Raw genomic sequence first — 21,241 nt, 5'->3', positions numbered from 1 at the left:
TATAAACAAATGGCAACTGGCATCATAGATCTGGGTTACAGACTTCTCGTAAATAATCTAACATCCCATGTTTTGATATTATAATATGAACCCCCTTCGCTGCTAGGCCTGTCCCCCCCTGTGCTAAGCCTTTTTTTAGCAATTTGGGGTAGTTCACTCTTAGGCCCCCACGACTTTTTGTCCACATCAACTATCCATGCCAAATGTGTGTCCTTTTTTCTAACATCCTGTGGATTCCAAAAGTACTAAATGTTTGTAGATTACCCTGGTAGGGACTGATAAAATGGGCAAAATATAGCTACATTTTGATTTTTGGGGGAAAAATGAAAAAAAGTGCTGCAGAAGAAAGTGTCTTGTTTTTTCCCTGCAAATGGCATCAAGAAAGCGTTTGTGGTGCTAAAATCACCATCTTCCTAGCTTTCAGGAACAGGCAGACTTGAATCAGAAAAACACATTTTTCAACACACTTTGGCATTTTACTGGGACATACCCCATTTTTGCTTTTTCTGTGCCTTTAAATTCTTTCCAGTTAGAGGGAAAAATGGGTGTGAAACCAGTGATGAATCCTGGAAAGCTAAACATTTCTGTAGAGTAGACAAAGTTCTGAATTCAGCAAGTGTCATTTGTGTAGATTCATCAAGGTTTTCTTATAGAAAGTAACAGTTGAAATAGAGAAATTTTGAAATTGAGTTGAAAGAAACAGCCATTTGTGTCTACATTTTCATCTGTAACTTTTTCTAACTATAGCATATTTTCTAAAGCAATGTGCTGTTACGTCCGGCGAACCCTTATGGTTGTAGGGATATATAGGACTTGAAGAACCCAAGGTTCCCAGAGCCAATAACTGAGCTGCACCTTGCAGTGGTTTTTCATTGTTTACCAGGTATACATCAATTCACATGGTAAAATATAAATAGTAGAAAAATAGGTATCAAGGAAACCAATGTACTTCTGAAATGGGCACAAGATATAGAGTTTAGAAGCAGGAGTTATTGGAAGATGCAAATGTAGATAAATACAATTGGTAATAACACTTGTTCTACTATTCTGTGTTCCCATAAGTCTCCCAATACAAATGGTATCTCACTTGTGTGGGTAGGCCTAGTGTCTGTGACAGGAAACAGCCCAAAACACAACATGGATACATCAAACGTTTCTATGCAAAACTGACTCGATTTTGCAAAGTGGGTAGCTGGGGTTTTTGGGCCCTACCTTGGCTGGCTCATAGGGAAACCTAGCAAACCTATACATATTTGAAAACTAGACACCAAGGGAAATCCAGGATGGGGTGACTTGTGTGGATCTCACCAGAATGCCTTGTAAACCTCAAACTTTGACTGAAAAACACATTTTCCTCACATTTCTGTGATGGGAGGTTCTGGAATCTGCACAGAGACACACACCTCCTTCCACCCACCATTCTCCTATGTCTTCTGATCACAAAGGTACTTCACTTGTGAGGGTAGGCCTGGTGTCCGTGACAGGAAACAGCTCAAAACACAACATGAATACATCACATTTTTCCACGCAAAGCTGACCTGTTTTTTGTGAAGTGTTTAACTGTGGTTTTTGGGCCCTACCTCAGCTGGCACATAGGGAAACTTAGCAAACCAGTACATTTGTGAAAACTAGAGACCTAGAAGAATCGAGGATGGGATTATTTGTGTGGTTCTCATCAGGTTGTTTTACCCAGAGTCTGTTGCAAACCTCAAACTTTGACTAAAAAAACATAATTACCTCACATTTCTGTGATGGAAAGTTCTGGAATCTGCACACAGCTACGAACTTCTGTCCACCCAGCATTCTCCTACACCTTTTGATGAAAATGGTACCTCACTGTGGGTAGTCCTAGTGCTCGTGACAGAAAACAGCCCAAAACACAACATGGATACATCAATTTTTTCTATGCAAAACTGACCCGTTTTTGGCAAAGTGATTGGCTGTAGTTTTTATGCCCTAGCTCAGCCAGCACCTAAGGAAACCTAGCAAACATGTACATTTTCAAAAACTACACACCTAGGGAAAGCCAAGTCTTGCATGGATCCCATGAGCTTTTGTCACCCACAATGCCATGCAGACCTCAAATTGTGCCTGAAATCAAGCATTTTTCTTACATTTCTGCGATGGAAACTTCCAGAATCCGCAGGAATCAACAAAATTCCTACCACCAGCATTGATCCACTTGTGTCGATAAAAACTCTGCACCACTTGTGTGGCTGGGCCTAGTGCCAGTGACAGGAATTCATCAAACAAAGGACAATGGGAGCCTTTGCGTTGGGACTCATATTGACATGGGTTGGATCTGTTCCTGTCGCTATGCCCAACCTTTCCAATGATACCTATCCCATCTGCCTAGGCACTGAGTACCCCAAGCAATGAAAATGAAATGAGCCAATCAGTTCATTTAACTTTTGTTTTCAGTGAAATTATGTCAGTGCGCCATGCACTCTCCTCGTATTTTCACTAAAAAACAAAAACAGCCTTGAGAGCTGGGAAAGCTCTTACCCAGCTCCTGGGGCTCTATTTGCAAACAGTAAATCCCTCTGTTGTAAACAGCAGAAGGATTTGGTGCTCATGTGAGGAGGACGGAATGGTTCGGTCCTCTGCACACTAGCGCAGGTACACATGTCAGAACCATTCCATCATTCACACGGAAGGGGTTAAAAAGAATCAAATAATTTTTAGTTGCTTATCTGCCGTAAGTGTTTTCTCCATGCCAGTTGCCTTAGTCAAACGTATTTACAAGCAATAAACTACCTGCATTTATTTATTTGAACATAATGTGCTCATTATAAACTTCAAATAACGTTTTAATTAAATTTACCCATAGTTTGTTCCATTCTGTTACAGATCCTCCAAACACTCTGCTTCCAGACTCTGCTTAGCAAAGCCTGTCAAACGTTTATGCCAGGGATCCCCTTGTCAAAGATGCTATAAAGTTTATGCATGGGATTCCACTTGTATATTGTAGAAGCACCTTCCAAGTTATAGACAAATATTTCCAATGCTTACACTAGATGGAAACCTCAAGGATTGACACACTGTCCAACTTCTAAATTTCTTAATATCAAACAATCTATCTATAAACAACCTAGGCATACCATAAGAAAGAAATGATAAGTTTTTAGTCTGATATACCTTCATGATGGTGCTCCCATTAAATCACTGTGTTACCAATTAAAATTAAAGTAACCCATCATAAGATAATTGCTCTTGCAAAAACCCAGTCAAAGTGTCCTCCCAAGCACAATGTATTATCAAATAAAATATCTGTCCACTCCGATGGAGATGGCCTACTCAGTGAAATATATCAAGTGATATCTGGAGTTATGATAGTCAAATTGTTGAAAGTCTTTTCAGAGGCATACAGTGGAGGGTATTTGACTGAATCAATGCGAGAGGCAATTGTGGTAACGGTTCCTAAGCCGGATAAAGAACCTTACGATATAATTTCACATAGGCAACTGCTCATGCTTAACGCTGGTATTAAGCTACTGAGTAAAACATTGGCTAATAAACTGGCCCCAATGATTCCTCAATCAGCCAGATTTGTGCCAGGCAAGAATACCACTCACAATTTATGTTGTTCAACACATATATTGACTGCTCAAGAGATAATATCATACATGTGGCGATGGTAGGGTTGGATGCAGAATGTGCTTTCGGCAATAGAATGGGAGTATATTTGGCTAGTACTGGTTAGGACTGTTATAGGGGATACAATTATTAGGTGAGTTAGATTGATTTAAGCACAAACTACTGCAGGAGATTACCTGGCAGGTTTGGTGTCTAGGAATGTTCATTGGAACTAGTTAGGGATGTGCTCCCCCACCTCTGTAATTTGCACTGGGGATGAATCCTTGGCACAAGTTAATGAGGTATAACACTAGGCTGCAGTACTCACCTGATATCTTTGCATGCTGACAACACGCTTCATCTATATTCAAAACTTGCTGAGGGCGCTTCCTGTTCTGATGGGGGTTCTGAACAATTTTGGGGACATTTCATGGCTCTGTATAAACTGGAGTAAATCGAAACTGTTTTCTGTAGGGTAGCTGAGAGGGGGATGAATTGGAGAACTACCAGCACTGGGTATACAATGGGAATTGTCCAGTTTTAGATACTTGGGGATTCAAGTATCTATGGATCTAGTGCAGTAGTTTAACAACAACATGGGAATAGTGAAGACAGGTCTTTGGATTTCTGGAACATTTTGGGCTGACCTCCAACTTTAAATGTTGGGGTGCATAGACTTTGTTAACACTATTTTTCTACCACAATGTTTGTATATATCAGTCAATACTATGTGTTCAATGCCAATGAGAGAGTTTAAAGAACTGGATACATTTATGGTTAAATTGATATGGGTGAGTGGAAGAACTAGGGTGAAGCTGGAGATCTTGAAGTTGAACCTGGACCAGAGAAGGTTGGGACTGCCTGATACATTACTATATCATGCGACGACGAAACTACAGCACTCTCTTTATTGGTTAGATGATCAGACCAATTGGGAAAAAACAATTACTGGAGGGCTCATACCCTCAGAACACACTACTGGAGGCATGGATGATGGGAAGCACAATTCAGGACACATATCCATACATACTTACACAAGTTGCCAGGATGTGGTCACTGGTGGTACAGAATATTATCAGGAAAGCTCTGTATACGGAGGACCTTCTAATGCTGATACTTTAACCACTTAAACATATCAAAGAAGACATGGCCATCTCAGAGTGGAGGAAGAGAGGTTGTACAGTAGCAGGAGACCTGTACTGTAATAATAAGTTTGTGAAATTTCAGGAATATTTTGGGATGAGAAGAGGTCAGTTCCTGCAGTACGGCAAATTGGCAAAAATGCAAGAGATCTATGGTCATCGCTTCTAGATGCACCGGAGGCCTTACTAATGCTTCAGGCATTATTAATTAACATTAGCTAGGGGTAAAAGGCTGATCAATAATTTGTGTAGAGCACTTCAAGGAGACAAGAACGTGAGTCTTGGTTAGATGCAGTAAAGATGGTAGGACAACATCGCAGAGCATATAACAGATGAAGAGTGGAAAAGAAAATGTGAACAAATACATAAACTATCCACCAATGATAGATTTAAGTAACACACGTTGACTATGTTCATAGAAACGGTCTCACACCTATGAAACTGACAAGAATATACCCAGCTGCTGATGTCACTTGTGGGAAGTGTGGAGAAAAGTGGGCCAACTTTAATCACATGGTGTGTTCTTGTCCTGGCATTTCCTAATTTTGGGATAAAAGAGTGGCAGCCTTGAAACTGGTGGCAAGAATTTGAATAGGCAAAAATATTAAAATCTGTCTGCTAACATCTATAAGGTATGGAAATCAAATAAAATAAAGAGGAAGTTCATATCATTAGGGATGATACTCGTGAAGCGTAGGATTGCTATCAACTTTGAAAAAAAACAGACTGCCCACGTATGCTAGCAGGAAGCAAGATTTATTGAAATGGGCAATAGCGAAAGAGAAACAGTATGTACAGATGAAAAAATGGCGGAGTGTTAAACAAAGTGGGCATATAGGTTCCGGCTCATCATAGACCTGCCTGCCCTGAGTGTTTTTCACATTTATCCAAAATTTAGCAAGAAGTTTGATGTTGTTCCCTAAGGAATAGAATGGAACGGAAAGCATACTGTGAGCTGTAACGTCTTTTGTTATTTGTTTTATTTTGATTATTATTCAATCTGTGTAAGAAACCCAATAAAAGAAACCTAGAAAGAATACAATACCTGGCTAATTATAACTATTAACTACCTTTAATTTTGGGTTGCATATAGACCAGCTGAATGAAGGTCTTCTACCTCCGACTTATAGTTGATGTTGGAGGCCAACTGGCCTAAATTTAAATAGGATATTACAATCTACAACTTTCTAGGCTGGATTACACGCCACCAGTGTGAAATTTTCTTTTCATAAAAAACAAGATTCTCAAATACTAAACACCAGCCTTATTTGTATTATAAATGTCACTGTTTGTAGTTATGAGTAAGTTGCGCCTTCACGTAGAAAATGCATGTTTTGTTTTAGATAACATGAAATATGGTTGAAGCTCGGAATCTTCGATTCAAATTGTGTACTTATTGGTCAAAATGGCAAAGTTACTTGGTCGATCTAAAAGCGGCATCTCCTGTTTAACCACTTTACATTTTTAGCTCTCTGCTATGGCAACAAGTGCTGAGGAATATTACACCATCCATGGCCTGCAGTTTTTATGTTTTGGGCTAGTTTTGAAGGGTGAATTGCATATCTGCATTTCTACTTAAATAACATCTCTGGTATCGTTTGGTGCATCGTTGAGTTTTTTTTAATTTCAAATGTAGTGTAGATTTGTCAATGGGGCAGGTATTCTTGGGAGGCAATTCACAACATTTTCCATTTCTTTGCTGAGCAATCCTGCAAGAACTACAAAATGGATATACAACGAAGTTCATATAAAGGTGAATTTGAACAAATGCATTTGCATTTAATTTGATTTAAATTAAATTTGCGGTTCATAAATGGAATCACAAACTATTTTACAAACTGCTGGGCGCACTTCAGAGGCACAAAAGATTAACTTGTGGAATATCTTCATAACTTTGCTCTAATAAACAATACAACACAGCACAAACTAACACAATACCACTATACAACAAAATAATCATATGTAACAAAATAAAACTAAACACAAATGACCAACATAAGAAACAAAGTACAGCATAGTAAAACAGAATGGAACCACAAAGCAAAACATAGGCACAACAACACAATAACACTGCAGCATAACAAAACAACACATCACCACATACAACATAAATCAACATATCATCACGTATAAACACAGTATAACAACGCAAAATCAGCACAAGCTCTCAAGACAACAGCTCTACAACACATCACACCAAATACACTAATACACAACAAACTAAAACACAACAAACTAAGCTACGCACCAAACGCCATCCATAAACCAACCATTTTCTGACCTGAAATAAGTAAACATTTACTGTTCTAAATTATATTTTACTATATACATTAGCGTCTTTTTGACATGACAGATGTAAACATTGAGATTTCCCAAGCTAAAGTTCAGTACATTTGTGCACCCTTTGGAGGAGGATGAGCGAGCCTATATGTGCTTGCTTTGTACCACTGGGCTATAAAAATACTTTATATTCATACAAGGAATGCTAACGACGAGGGGTGTTTCCAAGTTAAGTGTATTGCCAAAATGCTTGAGCTCCCACTCATGTGTTTCCGGAGGCAACGCCGCCATGCTCACAGACCAAATATATAAATGTATATATATATATACATATATATATTAACTTAAAAAAACAAAGGTTACAGCAACTATTACTGATGCCCTAAGGTAACTATAACTCACATCGCTGTCATGCACAGTTATCTGATTAATACTTTTACTGCAGATGTTGTAGAGACACTATCAAAGATGTCATGAGTGCTATATTTTGTGGGGTAATTAGCAGTGCATGGCAAAGGTGCGAGTTATAGCTCCCTTGGGGCATGAGTTATAGTTACTTGAGATAATTCTACCTATAACAGGTCAATTTATGTGGGTTAGTACGTTTAAAACGTCAGCCTAACTGACTGACTGACTATGATTCAGTGCAATGATTACATTGTCTCACTTTGTAGTGAGCCGCTCAAGCTCACTGTGTTCCTGGTGACGTCAGCACACACCATGATATAATAAAGAGGGTTCAGCCGCAAGGGGCTCAGTCCCAAAACAGAACACTGGTAGTATGTAGTGGATCAATTAGACCTACGGAGAAGTGAAGCAGTTTATGCCCATGGCCAGCACAAGTGAGAGCCGGGCCGCAGCACACTGGCGACGAGGATGGAGATGAGCACGGATGCTGTGAGTTGCCGCTCCGTGCTCGCACCTCTGTCGGGGTCAGCTGTCAGCCAGGGAAGAGTCCCACCACCTGAGTGATCACCCCCACATCCTCTTGTTGTCGGGGACCAGGCAGGGAGTGCACCAGCTGCAATGTACCTGCACCGGACAGCATGACCAGCACATCGGCACAGCACCACCTACTAGCGGAAGGACAGTATCACACCCTTCTCCCCAGTGACGAGGCCCTGTGCAGCCTGTGTCGAGAGCCCGGATTGTGAGGGCGGATCGGCAAGGCCGTGAGGGCAGCTCTAACCAGCCACACAAAAAAAAAACAGAAGAAGGGACAGACGTGGAATCAGGATGTAGGGCCCTGTTGCACAGTATTTACGAGGCACTGAGCCCTCACTGAAGGTGAGCACTGCAAGCAGAATACAAAAAATGCAGAGTACACACACAAGGGACTAAAGCTGAGGGACTTCACGGATGACTGCAAAGGTCAGACGCAAGGTAAGGGTACTGCTAGTGTTGAAGAGAGTACAGCACAACTAAAGGGAAGGGGGATTACAGCAGGTGTGGGGACCTGGAAGCAAACGTCAAACGGAGCCCTTTCGTGTGCCTCCCGCACGATGACTTGTGTGGCAATGCCAGAAGCCACACAGGGCTGAAGATGATAGACAACACACAGGCAGGAGGTGCCCAAGGAGCTTGTGGGGCTTAGTCGCCCATCAGTGCCAGCACATTCAGCCATTGGTGTACTTTCAAAGTTCAGTAAGCTTGCAGATCTGGTTACTGCAGCCTCCTGATCGAAAATATGCGTAGGAAGACTGGAAGAGTATTTCAGAGCCACTATAGACAAGCACAATGAGGTGAAACTATCTCCGCTACTGCATTTTGGGGGTGATGCGATATACAAACTTTTCCAACACCTCGGAGACAAAGGGGGTGTTGACGACTATAACGCTGCCATCTTAGCCCAAAACGCACATTTTCACCCCCAACTGAACTCCATTTTCAAATGTTTCCAGTTGCAACAGGTGAGGCAAACAAAAGGGGAGTCAATAGACAATTTCTACACACGTTTGAGAGCCCTGACCAGCCCGTGTAATGACGATGACCAACAGAAAGAGGTCCAGACTCAGCTCATACAGGTCAGAGAACCTGAGGAGGCTCATCTTAAGACAGCCAGGGATCAAACTGGAAGACATGTCGATTATGGCTTGCACTTATGACCTCTCCAGCACCAGGGCAGAGGAAATGGAATTGGCACTTAAAGGGTCAAGGGGACAGAAATGCCCAGAAGGCGCCTACCCTCAAAACGGGGGCAGTCAAAGCAGTCTACTACAGCAAGTAGGCCCCCACACCAAAGAGGAAAGACGAGTCTGGGTGCTGAACCATCCTGCAGGAATAGTAACCTAGAATACCACTCAGTGGAGAAATGCCGGCGGCAGGCTGCACGTGCTCAGCGTGCAATAAACCAAACCACTTTGCAAGGGTTTGCAGAGGTGGTGATCGTGAACGCAGAGGCTGAGCAAGAAAGCCGCCGACCAGGGCACTCTGGCACTTTATGGTCAGTGAGATGCCCCTAAAAGCTGGCCGCAGTGGAGAGTGGTATCCCGACAAAGGGGCTGAGGAGGAAGATCCAGAAGAGGAAGACATTTTCCTAACATCCTACACTGCCACAGGAAGCAAAGGCCGCAGGTCCCAACCCAGTTGCAATGCAGCCATCACTGGCACGGTGGTACCAGCTCTCATCGACAAGGGAGGCCTTGGTCAATGTGATGACGCACAGGCAGTACATGATGCCGCAGCCATGCCCGCCCACTAGCCTGTCATGTATACGAATGTACATCTATGGTGGAAAAGAGCTGCTTGCCCTTATGGGCACCAGGGAAGCTGAAGTTCAGCAAGCAGACCAAGAGATCAGAGCGTGCTTCCATGACTCAGTGGAAGGTGAAGGAACACTGCTCGGGTGTCACACATCTGAAGACCTGGGCCTTGGTTTCTTCGCCAAGGAGATCCATGCCCTTCAAGTGGACAACATACTGGAACAATTCCCGGAACTGTTCAAAGGGCTCGGCTGCAGAAAGGGGCCCCCATCACACTGCACGTAGACAAAATATACAAGCCACCCCACTGAGACACAAGAGAGTACTATTCCATCTACATCAGCAGGTAGTGGACGAGATGGAGAAGCTGAAAAAGATGGGTGTAATTGGAAAGTCTTGGGCCTCAGAGTTGGTCATGTCAGAGAAACTCAAGCAGCCAGGGGCCACCAGGCTCTGCATAGATATGAGACTACCAAATTGAGCGATCAGGAGAGTGTGGGCCACATCACAACAACACTAGACAATATTATTATTGATCTTAATAAGGAAAAGTGATTTTCAAAGTTAGACTTAAACACTAGCTATCACCAGCTAGTACTACATCCAGACAGTCAGTACATTACCACTTTTGCTACTCACCTGGTACTGCGGCGCTACAAGCAATTAAACTTGGGAATACCTTTGCTTACCAAAGTATTTCAAAACACAGTAAGAGAAACCATGTCAGGACTTGAGGGAGTACTCACTATCAGCAATGATATTTTGATTTAATAATCCACTCTATCCGATCACCACAAGCATCTCAAAGCTACACTTCAGAGACTACGAGAAAGTTGTCTGACGTTGCACAAAGACAAGTGCTCCTTCTTTGAGCCCAAGGTGGAGTTCTTTAGGTTTGTATTTACTCTGGAAGGCCTGTGGGCTGGCCCGAGAAAATCTGCAGCCAACAAAGAGGCATCAATGCCAAAGAAGGCAACAAAGATCCTCAGTTCTTTAGGAAGGGCGACACAAATCTGGCCAGCTTATCCGATCAACTGAGAGCACTCACAAAGACTTGAGTCTCATGGGAGTGGGGCCCCACGGAGCAGGAGGCATTTGACATAATCCAAAATGCCCTACTGGAAGATGCCACAATAGCATACTTTGACCCGGACAAGGCCACCAAACTGGTGGTGGAAGCAAGCCTGGTAGGGTTGGGAGCCGTCCTACACAGGAATAAGAACCAGGAGTTTAGGCCCTCCTTGCATTCGTAAGTAGCACTCTTACAGCCATGGAAGCACTGTATATGTACATTGTGCAAGAGGCTCTAGCCATTTAGTGGGTGGAGGGGTCACCATTTTCACCTTTAACTCTACTAGTGTGAATTTAAGGTGATCACTGAGCACAAGCGGCTGGCGCTCCTGTTTGCAGGACCAGCACTGCACTCAACCCCTGGATTGAATGCTAGGAGGTACAACTATTGCTATGTTGATTCAGTGTATAATACAGGCCAGGAACCAACAACTCCACTGATTTCTGTCAAAGCATCCACCGGACCAAGAGGGGGAGTCAAACACAGCCAGTGGTGGTGCAAAAGGGTTTGCCCACATGGTGACTACTGTGGCATGCGCCCAAAGGCTATGATGTTTGACGAAATCAAGCGAGTGACGGCTGAGGATTTTGGCCTCCAGAGAATTACATTAGAGGAAATGTGTGGAGGCCATTCCTGTGTAATGCCAACCAGTGGCACGCTGAAGAAAAGTCAAGGCTTCTACGGCTGTGGGGGGTGGGTGGGAGATGAACTAAGCTCCATGCCTGAGGGGATCATAGTGAGGGGCCACCGAATCGTAATTCCTATGGTGCTGGAGAACAGAATCATCAGTCTGGCGCACTAAGGGCATCAAAGAGTGGAGAAAATCAAGGCATGAATAAGAAGCAAAGTATGCTTTCCAAGTATGGATGTGAAAGTGGAGGAAACTGTGCAGTGCTGCCAGACTGCCAGGTCATGGGGAACCCTGCCACGCCTTCCCTGGCAGTGACTGACATTACGCCTACAGCACATGGGTGGAGTGAGCATGGACTTTAGAAGCTTCCTGGATGGGAGGCTGACCATGGTCACAGTCAAAATAACCAGTGGTAAAACTAGTAGCCACCATGGCCATTTTAAACCAGTCATGGAAAAACATGTGCAGCGTCATGCATGCCTGAAGTTGTCAAGTCTGACAATGGCCCCCCTTTTCAGGGCACAGAATTTGAAGACTACCTGGCATCCTGGGCATTATTCAGAAGATAACCCACCAGTGGCCCAAGGGGAAAGACACTGTCAAACAGTTCATGCAAACCCTGAACAAGGTGATCTGTGTGGCTGTGGATCAGAACAATGACTGTGAATGGGAAATACACCGGTTTCTAAGAGCATACAGCAACAAATCCCACAACACAACCTGGTGCACCCCAGTGCACCTCATGTCACAACGGCCATAGAAGGACAGCATTCCATCAGGCACAGGATGGCAACCCGAACCCCTCAGTGAAGGGGTTATCCAGCAGAGAAAAAGGAGAACATATGAGAGAGCCAGTCAAGCTTAAAGAGCAGCTGACAAATGTATAGCAGTGGCAGAATGCGTCTTAGTGAGGGATCGCCACCCAGTATGGAAATTTTGCACCCCTTTTGATCAGGGTTCATGGACTGGGACAGCTGTGAATGGAACCATGATCACCGCCCAGAGGGGCCAAGAGGTAACCACAAAGGAACATCTTGAGGTTCAAACACGTCCAGGGCCCAGACGAAGAGGAGTTAGACTCAGACAATGATGATGCCAGTGGTGAGACGGATGCAGCTGCAGCAGAAGAGCGCAAGGGTTAGACACAGGGGGGGACAGGGACAACCTTGAGGTGGGCCTCCTGCACAAAGCTTGCACCCAGAAGGGTTGCCGTGGGGGGGGTGATGGGGGGAGGTGGTCGCTTCCAGTCGAGTCCTGTGAGACCGGCAATTCCCTGTCTGCTGGGCCCTTGGCTGCCTATTGGGCAGCGACAAGCTCTGTGCTGCTGTTCGCCTGTGTAAAGTCCTAAGAGGCCTGTACTGCCTGCTGGGCGCAGTGCTTCCTGTCGATTCCTGTGCTGCCTGTCACGCACTGTGCTGCCTGTTGGGAGATTTCTTTCTAGTCAGGCTGTGTCAGTCTCTGGCCCCCCCGCCTGCCTGTGAAGGCCAGTAAGGCCTATGATTGCTGCTAGGTCCTTGTCTGACTGCAAAGTGGCAGTCTCTCTGCTGCTGCGTTCCTGTGAACTGCTGTGCTGTCTGACTGGGCCGGCCTTAGTGCTGGTGGCGCCCTGTGCAACATTGTTTGTTGGCGACCCCCAGTGAGCAACTCCGCCACTTATTCCCTCACTACCATCCATCACCACTCTCTCTCAGATGCATTTCATTAGTTTTATAGCACCACTCATACTGGGAAATATTCCTTACAACGCAATCAATGCAATGCAATGCATTGACCACGCTGCCATTACCACAAATATGGGGCTAGCATGGATGCCTTTACCACACATGTCTTTACCACGCATATGCGTGGTTACAGCATAGAGAGCGGTCTAGCTGTCCGGGTGGAACAGGAAGAAGCAGAGGAGAGAGGTAAGTAGGGCTGTGGCCGGGTTTAGGGTGGGAGGTTGGGGTAGTTTTTAGGACAGGGTGGGGTAGGTTTTAGGGTACAGGGTAGGGGTCATGTAGTATTTAGGACAGAGCGGGGTAGGTTTTAGGGTTCACGGGGCAGGGGCATCAAGGTAGTTTTTAGCGCAATTCAGGGTAGGTTTTAGGGTTCAGAGTGGGGGCGGGTAGTTTTTAGGACAGGGCAGGGTTACTTTTAGGGCTCAGGGTGGGGGGGGGTTAGGGCTCAGGGTAGGGGCAGTTTTAACTGATTGGGCAGGGTGGAGTATGGTATCAGGTGTAAGGGGGCAGGGCGGGGACAATTTACCACGGATGTTCCTTTACCAAACATTCTTTTACAGCGAAATTCGTTGTAAAGGCATGAGTAGTAAAGACACGGTCGTTGTTGAGAACGCAATGTTAAGGCATGCATGATATACGCATGTGTTGTTCCATCGTTCAGCCCTCACACCAGTCTAGGGTGTCAAAGCACTTTACATCACACAGATATTACGCAGAGACAATCATCATACAGGGAGTGCAGAATTATTAGGCAAGTTGTATTTTTGAGGATAAATTTTATTATTGAACAACAACCATGTTCTCAATGAACCCAAAAAACTCATTAATATCAAAGCTGAATATTTTTGGAAGTAGTTTTTAGTTTGTTTTTAGTTTTAGCTATGTTAGGGGGATATCTGTGTGTGCAGGTGACTATTACTGTGCATAATTATTAGGCAACTTAACAAAAAAAAATATATACCCATTTCAATTATTTATTATTACCAGTGAAACCAATATAACATCTCAACATTCACAAATATACATTTCTGACATTCAAAAACAAAACAAAAACAAATCAGTGACCAATATAGCCACCTTTCTTTGCAAGGACACTCAAAAGCCTGCCATCCATGGATTCTGTCAGTGTTTTGATCTGTTCACCATCAACATTGCGTGCAGCAGCAACCACAGCCTCCCAGACACTGTTCAGAGAGGTGTACTGTTTTCCCTCCTTGTAAATCTCACATTTGATGATGGACCACAGGTTCTCAATGGGGTTCAGATCAGGTGAACAAGGAGGCCATGTCATTAGATTTCCTTCTTTTATACCCTTTCTTGCCAGCCACGCTGTGGAGAACTTGGACGCGTGTGATGGAGCATTGTCCTGCATGAAAATCATGTTTTTCTTGAAGGATGCAGACTTCTTCCTGTACCACTGCTTGAAGAAGGTGTCTTCCAGGAACTGGCAGTAGGACTGGGAGTTGAGCTTGACTCCATCCTCAACCCGAAAAGGCCCCACAAGCTCATCTTTGATGATACCAGCCCAAACCAGTACTCCACCTCCACCTTGCTGGCGTCTGAGTCGGACTGGAGCTCTCTGCCCTTTACCAATCCAGCCACGGGCCCATCCATCTGGCCCATCAAGACTCACTCTCATTTCATCAGTCCATAAAACCTTAGAAAAATCAGTCTTGAGATATTTCTTGGCCCAGTCTTGACATTTCAGCTTGTGTGTCTTTTTTAGTGGTGGTCGTCTTTCAGCCTTTCTTACCTTGGCCATGTCTCTGAGTATTGCACACCTTGTGCTTTTGGGCACTCCAGTGATGTTGCAGCTCTGAAATATGGCCAAACTGGTGGCAAGTGGCATCGTGGCAGCTGCACGCTTGACTTTTCTCAGTTCATGGGCAGTTATTTTGCGCCTTGGTTTTTCCACACGCTTCTTGCGACCCTGTTGACTATTTTGAATGTAACGCTTGATTGTTCGATGATCACGCTTCAGAAGCTTTGCAATTTTAAGAGTGCTGCATCCCTCTGCAAGATATCTCACTATTTTTTACTTTTCTGAGCCTGTCAAGTCCTTCTTTTGACCCATTTTGCCAAAGGAAAGGAAGTTGCCTAATAATTATGCACACCTGATATAGGGTGTTGATGTCATTAGACCACACCCCTTCTCATTACAGAGATGCACATCACCTAATATGCTTAATTGGTAGTAGGCTTTCGAGCCTATACAGCTTGGAGTAAGACAACATGCATAAAGAGGATGATGTGGTCAAAATACTCATTTGCCTAATAATTCTGCACTCCCTGTATATGTGTAAATCAGTGTATATGAAATGTTACATAAGACAGAGGAATACAAGGTGTAGGTGTCATAGGTCATCCATACTGGTAGCAGGTATAGTTTAAGAGTGCTTTATCTGGAGAAGCGCAAACTCAGAATTTAAAACATAACACCATGGTTGGGGGCCCTCTTTAATAATAAGAATTGATTTGCGCTCAAATTAACTTGTTTTGCAACATTAAGTTAATGAAAAAGTGGGGGGAAATCATAACGCTCTAATCTATACCTTGATGTTTGCATGCAGCTCTTTGATGAGTTCATTGCTCACTGTTCTATATTCAGTTTTAATTTATAAATTGCAGGGGACAAAAAAGGAGCTCTCTGATGTAGGAAGCAGGCCTGGTATGTGGTGAGTACCTATGGTATTATCACCTTATACCAGGTCCAGGTATCCCCTTATTAGTGAGGTGTAGGCAGTGTCTAGAAGCCAGGGCTCTCTTGAGGTAGCTGCGGATGAGCAGCCAAGACTTACCTAGGAGACATGCAAAGCTCATGCAACACCACTGTAGTCACACAGCACTTACACACATGAAAGAAACACGTGTTACGAAAATAAAGGTTCCTTATTACAGTAACACAAACATGACAACACTAGATAGGCAATACTCCCAATAGGATGTAAGTAGCACACTATCATATGTACAGCAGCAATCAGAAGTTGGCATAAAAAGCAATAGAAAATAGTGAAAAGCAATACTGAAGGCGTAGGGGGGACCAGACCATATACTAAAAAAGTGGAATGCTAAAGCTGGGTCCCCACGCAAGGAAGTGGAATCTGTAGAGGGGAGCTGCAGGAACTAGGAAACCCCAAAGGTAAGTACCAGAGTGCCCTCCAGCGACCAGGAGAAAAGAGGTAAGTTACTGGTTTTTCCCCAACCCACCAAAAGGACTTCAGAGAAGGATATTGCAAAACGCGGGCAAGACTGCAAGAAGCTAGAGGTGGATCCTGGAAGAGGAAGACTTGGAAAAGAAGGGGACCAAGTCCAGTTTACGTAGGAGTGTCCGGTCGTGGCAGGAGCCACTACCACCCATCTGTGGACGCAGGAGTTGCTCGGCGGGGAGATGAAGACGGTCAGCAGTGCAGCACTGGAGCAGATGAAGCGTTCCTAGGTGATGCAGTCGACGTCCCATGCTGGATTAAGAATTGCAGTCAGTCTGTGGTGTGGAAAACCAACCAGCAAGCCTTGGCAAAGGCAAATGTCACAGTAGGACAAAAGTGGAGCTGCCGGGGACCAGCAAGGTTCAGGGGGACTTAACCCATGGAGGGGAGTCCCAGGTGACCCTCAGCAAGGCAGAGAGTCTGGAGAAGGAGAGGCAGCCCCCACAGAAGACCTACAGGCAAGGGGCCCAGGAGCTGCAGAGAGGCCCACGCAGCACACCTGAAGAGAGGTCCCATGTCGCAGGCGAAGCACGTTGAGGGCTGTGCTTCAAAGAGAAGAATGCTGGGGACTGGGGCTACATGGAGCCTGAAGATGCCTTGGAGGAGATAACAACAGGCCTTGGTAGCTGCAAGAGACGCGGTGCATGGGGGTACTGTCCTGCATGGGAAGGCAAGGACCTACCTACTCCAAAGTTGGACAGCTGGTAGAGAGGACCAAGGAGACCTCCAGACTATCACCCCCTGATGCAGGATCCACGCAGCTCAGGAGGAGAGGAGATCCACGCAGCCGGTCGTTGTTGCAGTTGGTGCCTGCAGATGCAGGTAAGTGACTCCTTCACTCCAAGGAATTTTCCTTCTTTCTTCTCATGCAGACTGAAGACTTTCTGCCCTCAGAGGAAGCACAGCCGGGGTAATGTTGCAGTTGCTGGAAGGAGCCGGAGAAACAATGCTGCAGGGTGAAGTCGCTGCTGGAGCTGAAGATTGTAGGTTCCTGTGAAGTCCAGTTGCGGTTCCAGTGGCCAGAAGTCAAAGTAAACGTTGCAGAGGAGTCCTGCTGGAAACTTGCACATTGAATCTGAGGACCCACCCAAGAGGCATACCCTAAATAGCCCAGAAAGGGGGATTGGTCACCTAGCAGGGTGACCACCTAGGAGGGGGCTGTGAAGTCACCTGCCTGACCTGGCCACTCAGATGCTCACAGAGGCCTCTGCCCACCTTGGATTCAAGATGGCAGAATCAAGTGGCCACCTGGAGGAGCTCCAGGCACTACCCCTGGGGTGGTGATGGACAGGGGAGTGGTTACACCCTTTTCCATTGTCCAGTTTCGCACCAGAGTAGGGGCTGAGGTCCCTGAACTGGTACAGACTGGTTTATGCAAGGAGGGCACCAAATGTGCCCTTCAGAGCATACCATTAGCTTGGCGAGGCTACCCCTCCCAACCCTTGTAACACTTATTTCCAAATGGAGAGGGTGTTGCCTCCCTCTTCCAAAGGAAATCCTTTGTTCTGCCTTTCTGGGCATGAGCTGCTCAAGCAGCAGAAGGAGGGCAGAAATCTGTCTGAGGGGTGGTAGCAGCATGGGCTGCCCGGAAAACCCTAGAAAGCTGATAGGAGCAATGCAGGAGATCCTCTAAGGAGCCCCCAAAGTGCATGGAATCATACAAACAATACTGACAATAGGATTGGGGTATAATTCTGACATGTTTGTTACCAAACATGCCCAGGTTCTGAGTTGCCAGTATGTAGCTGGACAGAGGGAGTGACCTATGTCCAGTACACTCATAAAATGGTGTCCCCGCACTCACGAGGTCCAGGAAAATGTAGCTGGAGTTCGTGGGGGCACCTCTGCTCCTCCAGAGGTGCCCTCATACACAGGTACTTGCACCCTGCCCTCTGGCTAGGAGGGCCTGCCATAGAGGTGACTTAGAGTGACCTGGTGCAGTGACCTGAAGTGAAAGGGTGCATTCACCTTTTCACGCAGGCTGCAATGGCAGGCCTCCAGACATGGTTTACATGGGCTCCTATGGGTGGCATAATACATGCTGCAGCCCATGGGGAACCCCTGTTCCCACAATGCCCTGGGTACCATATACTAGGGGCTTATAAGGGGCACCAGTATGCCAAATGTGGGGTGTGTGTGGTCCAAACAACCAAATTTAATGGGAGAGAGCACTGGGGTCCGGGTTTGCAGGATCCCAGTGAACACAGTCAAAAGTGGGGTAACCATGCCAAAAAGAGGGTACTTTCCTGCATCTGACAAAAGCAGTAACCCACTGACCTATTCACATTATATAGACTTTGTGATCTGCATGTAGACGTTCTTTGTAGCAGGCATAGTAACCCTGTACGTTATGATGAGTCAAAACTCCGACTAGACAAAACTTCAATCTCTCTTCCAGAAGACCATTAATCACCGGAATCATCTTGAGATTTTAATTGTTGCCTGAAAACTGTTGATGGCAAGGAACACCCAGCAGGTGCTTTTAAAGTCAGAATATACTTGCAACCACAGCACCCCCATCCTAAGTCAGCACCCTTGCAGCGGCACCGGTTGCATCGCCCTAGATCTGGCCCTGCTGCCTTACCTAGCCCTGTCCATCTCTCAGGCCATCTGGTTCTTCCTGGGACCCATGCTGTGTGCTAGTCTCTCCGCCGTCTATCCAGCAGTGTCAGGCTCTGTTCCACCACAGCCTGTGAAGTCCTGTAAAGCCTGTGAGCTTCCACAGTGCTGGCTTCACATCCACAGGCCATTGGCAGGAAATTAGATTTATAGACATCCTTTGGCCTTTAGAGCGGGCTTTCACAAATACCAGGAAGGCTGAGGAGAGACAGGGGACCGAAATGTTGGGGAGGCAGGATGTCAACTTAGGGGACAATAATTAGCTCTGGGGCAGGCAAGCTGGAGACAGAGGAGAGAAGAGAGTGAGAGAGAGGCGACAGAAAGGGGGGCCCTAACAAACATTGGCGCACAGGGTGTCACTAGCGCGCTAAAGCCTGCCCGGCTCAGATCTCACAGTAACTCAACAATACTGTTTTTAGAAAGGGAGATACTCTGCAACACAGCACTAGATTAAAAAATAAAGGGAGTTACTTGGCAATACTTTATTTAATTACCCAAACCTCTTTACCTTCTCAAATCTTGCTGCTGTCTTCAGGATTCGATCTTCAAGGGACAGGAAGGGTCGGGCTCAGGAGGGACGGGATGCAGACAGCAATCAACAAAGGGCCTCTCATCTCCCTTTGTTCTCAGAAGTGCAGACTGCAGGCGGCTGTGGCGGCAAGGTGAGAAAGAATCCCTTGTGTGCTGTAGCACAACAAAAGGGCAGAGGGCAAGTGTCCTGGAGGCAGGTCACAGGTCAAGTGCAGGGCCAGTATAGGTAGCGCTTTCACGCGGCGCTAATGGCCCTGCGAATTACAGAACAGAAGGGAAAATTCTTCAGTCCCCGTGTCCCCCCCACCCTTGTCCCCCGTGTCCCCCCCACTCCAAAATCTGGGGGGGACATATCCCCCGCGTCCCCCACACTTCCTACGCCCATGAGTGGATGATGGTGTGACATCCCAAAGGGGAGGTGGTCAGAGGTAGGAACTGAGGCAAAATCCAGCACCCAGCCGTAGACTCCGTGATTTTTTATGTGCCCAGTTGAGGATAATTCCAAATATCCAACGTTAGATGGGATGTAGTGAGCAACCTGGGCTCACCACGTTCCTTGTGATGTCAGCCTGTGCCTCCTTGGCTGGGAGCAGCCGAGGTGATATAATAAAGAGGGATGAACCACACGAGGCTCAGTCCCAAAACAGTACATTAGTAGGGTCGGATTGGTAGGGCAGGCAATAGGCACTACCCGAGGGGCCTGGGGCAAAGGCCGGCTAGTGGGCGTTTTTTTTTTTTCTTCAAGTGGGCTCACTTTTTCCATTAAGAGAAAAAAAAACATAAGACTCACAACCAAACTGTGGAAAAAGAAGACTTTTACAACTCAAAACAATTGTATTTTCCTATAGCATTATTGTGAAAAACATTCATCCTTAGGAGAAGTAGGATTCCTGTAGATACCCTGCTGGAGTATGGTTATTGCCAGATATGTATATAGCTAGCCAACTAGCAGGACTGTAGGTCCAGTGTAGTATCTGGGCTACAATACTGTCTTCAACATGTTGTTGAAGCTTTTCTTGGTCTACCTTAAAATTAAAAAGCCTGCATGTAGTCTAATGGAAGAAATTGCTACTGCAACCTGGGTGGAAGATAGGACGGTCTCAGTGACCAACTGCCCAGGATGCTGGGATCCCTACAGACACTGCCAAAGTAGACTGAGATAGGTTGCATCATTAAGAATGCTGAGTCGTCTGTCGTACCTGAAATATGCAACTTGGATCCTTTCTCCAAAGCTGAATATACCTGGTACTTAAATAGGTTATAGAGCAAGGGACGTATGCAACCTACAAGAAAGAGTTTGTGTTGTCCGGACCATGTCAAAATTTAAAAGCATATAAATTCTCCAGGAACAGCTTGCGTTAATGAAAGCAAACGAGTTAACCCCATCCGTACCTGCCTTTGTAATCTCCTGGTGGACTGCCGTCTTCAAGTACCACTGCTGATAAAATCATTTTTGGTGCTGAAAGTTCATATTCTTCCCATGCTAAAGCAAGGCAAAACGATAGACAATTCTTATACCTGTACTGTGTAGTTATGGATAAAGACAAAATAACACACACCTTTCCACTGCAGAGTTTGATAATTAAATTCAAATACCTCTTTCACATCACAGGTAGCCAGTGTAATTCTTAGTGACAACACAGAATGGCAAGCAATAAAAAGAACCTCAACGAAATAAGAGATGCAATCATGAACTGACCTGTCCTGTTTGTTACAAGACAGCAACACAGTTAAAATTCAAAGAGAAGTTCAAACATACTT

The 21,241-nt window shown here is 45.4% G+C and overlaps 1 protein-coding gene across 4 annotated transcripts in view; it reads right to left on the bottom strand.

Annotated features, from left to right (window-relative positions):
* Window positions 1-21,241, bottom strand: part of PAK5 (p21 (RAC1) activated kinase 5) — an 864,076-nt gene that overhangs the window by 639,680 nt on the left and 203,155 nt on the right. For 2 of the 4 annotated variants that reach the window (XM_069234134.1, XM_069234135.1), the window contains one exon: window positions 20,873-20,963. The exons of the other annotated variants lie outside the window; for them this stretch is intronic. The gene's annotated coding sequence lies outside the window, so the exon portion shown is untranslated. The remainder of the gene's footprint in view (window positions 1-20,872; window positions 20,964-21,241) is intronic. 4 annotated transcript variants of the gene reach the window in all.

This window comes from Pleurodeles waltl, chromosome 5 (assembly GCF_031143425.1).
Source record: "Pleurodeles waltl isolate 20211129_DDA chromosome 5, aPleWal1.hap1.20221129, whole genome shotgun sequence".
Lineage (NCBI taxonomy): Eukaryota > Metazoa > Chordata > Amphibia > Caudata > Salamandridae > Pleurodeles > Pleurodeles waltl.
Note: the sequence above shows the minus strand (reverse complement) of the source record. Positions and strands in the feature narration are given on the sequence as shown.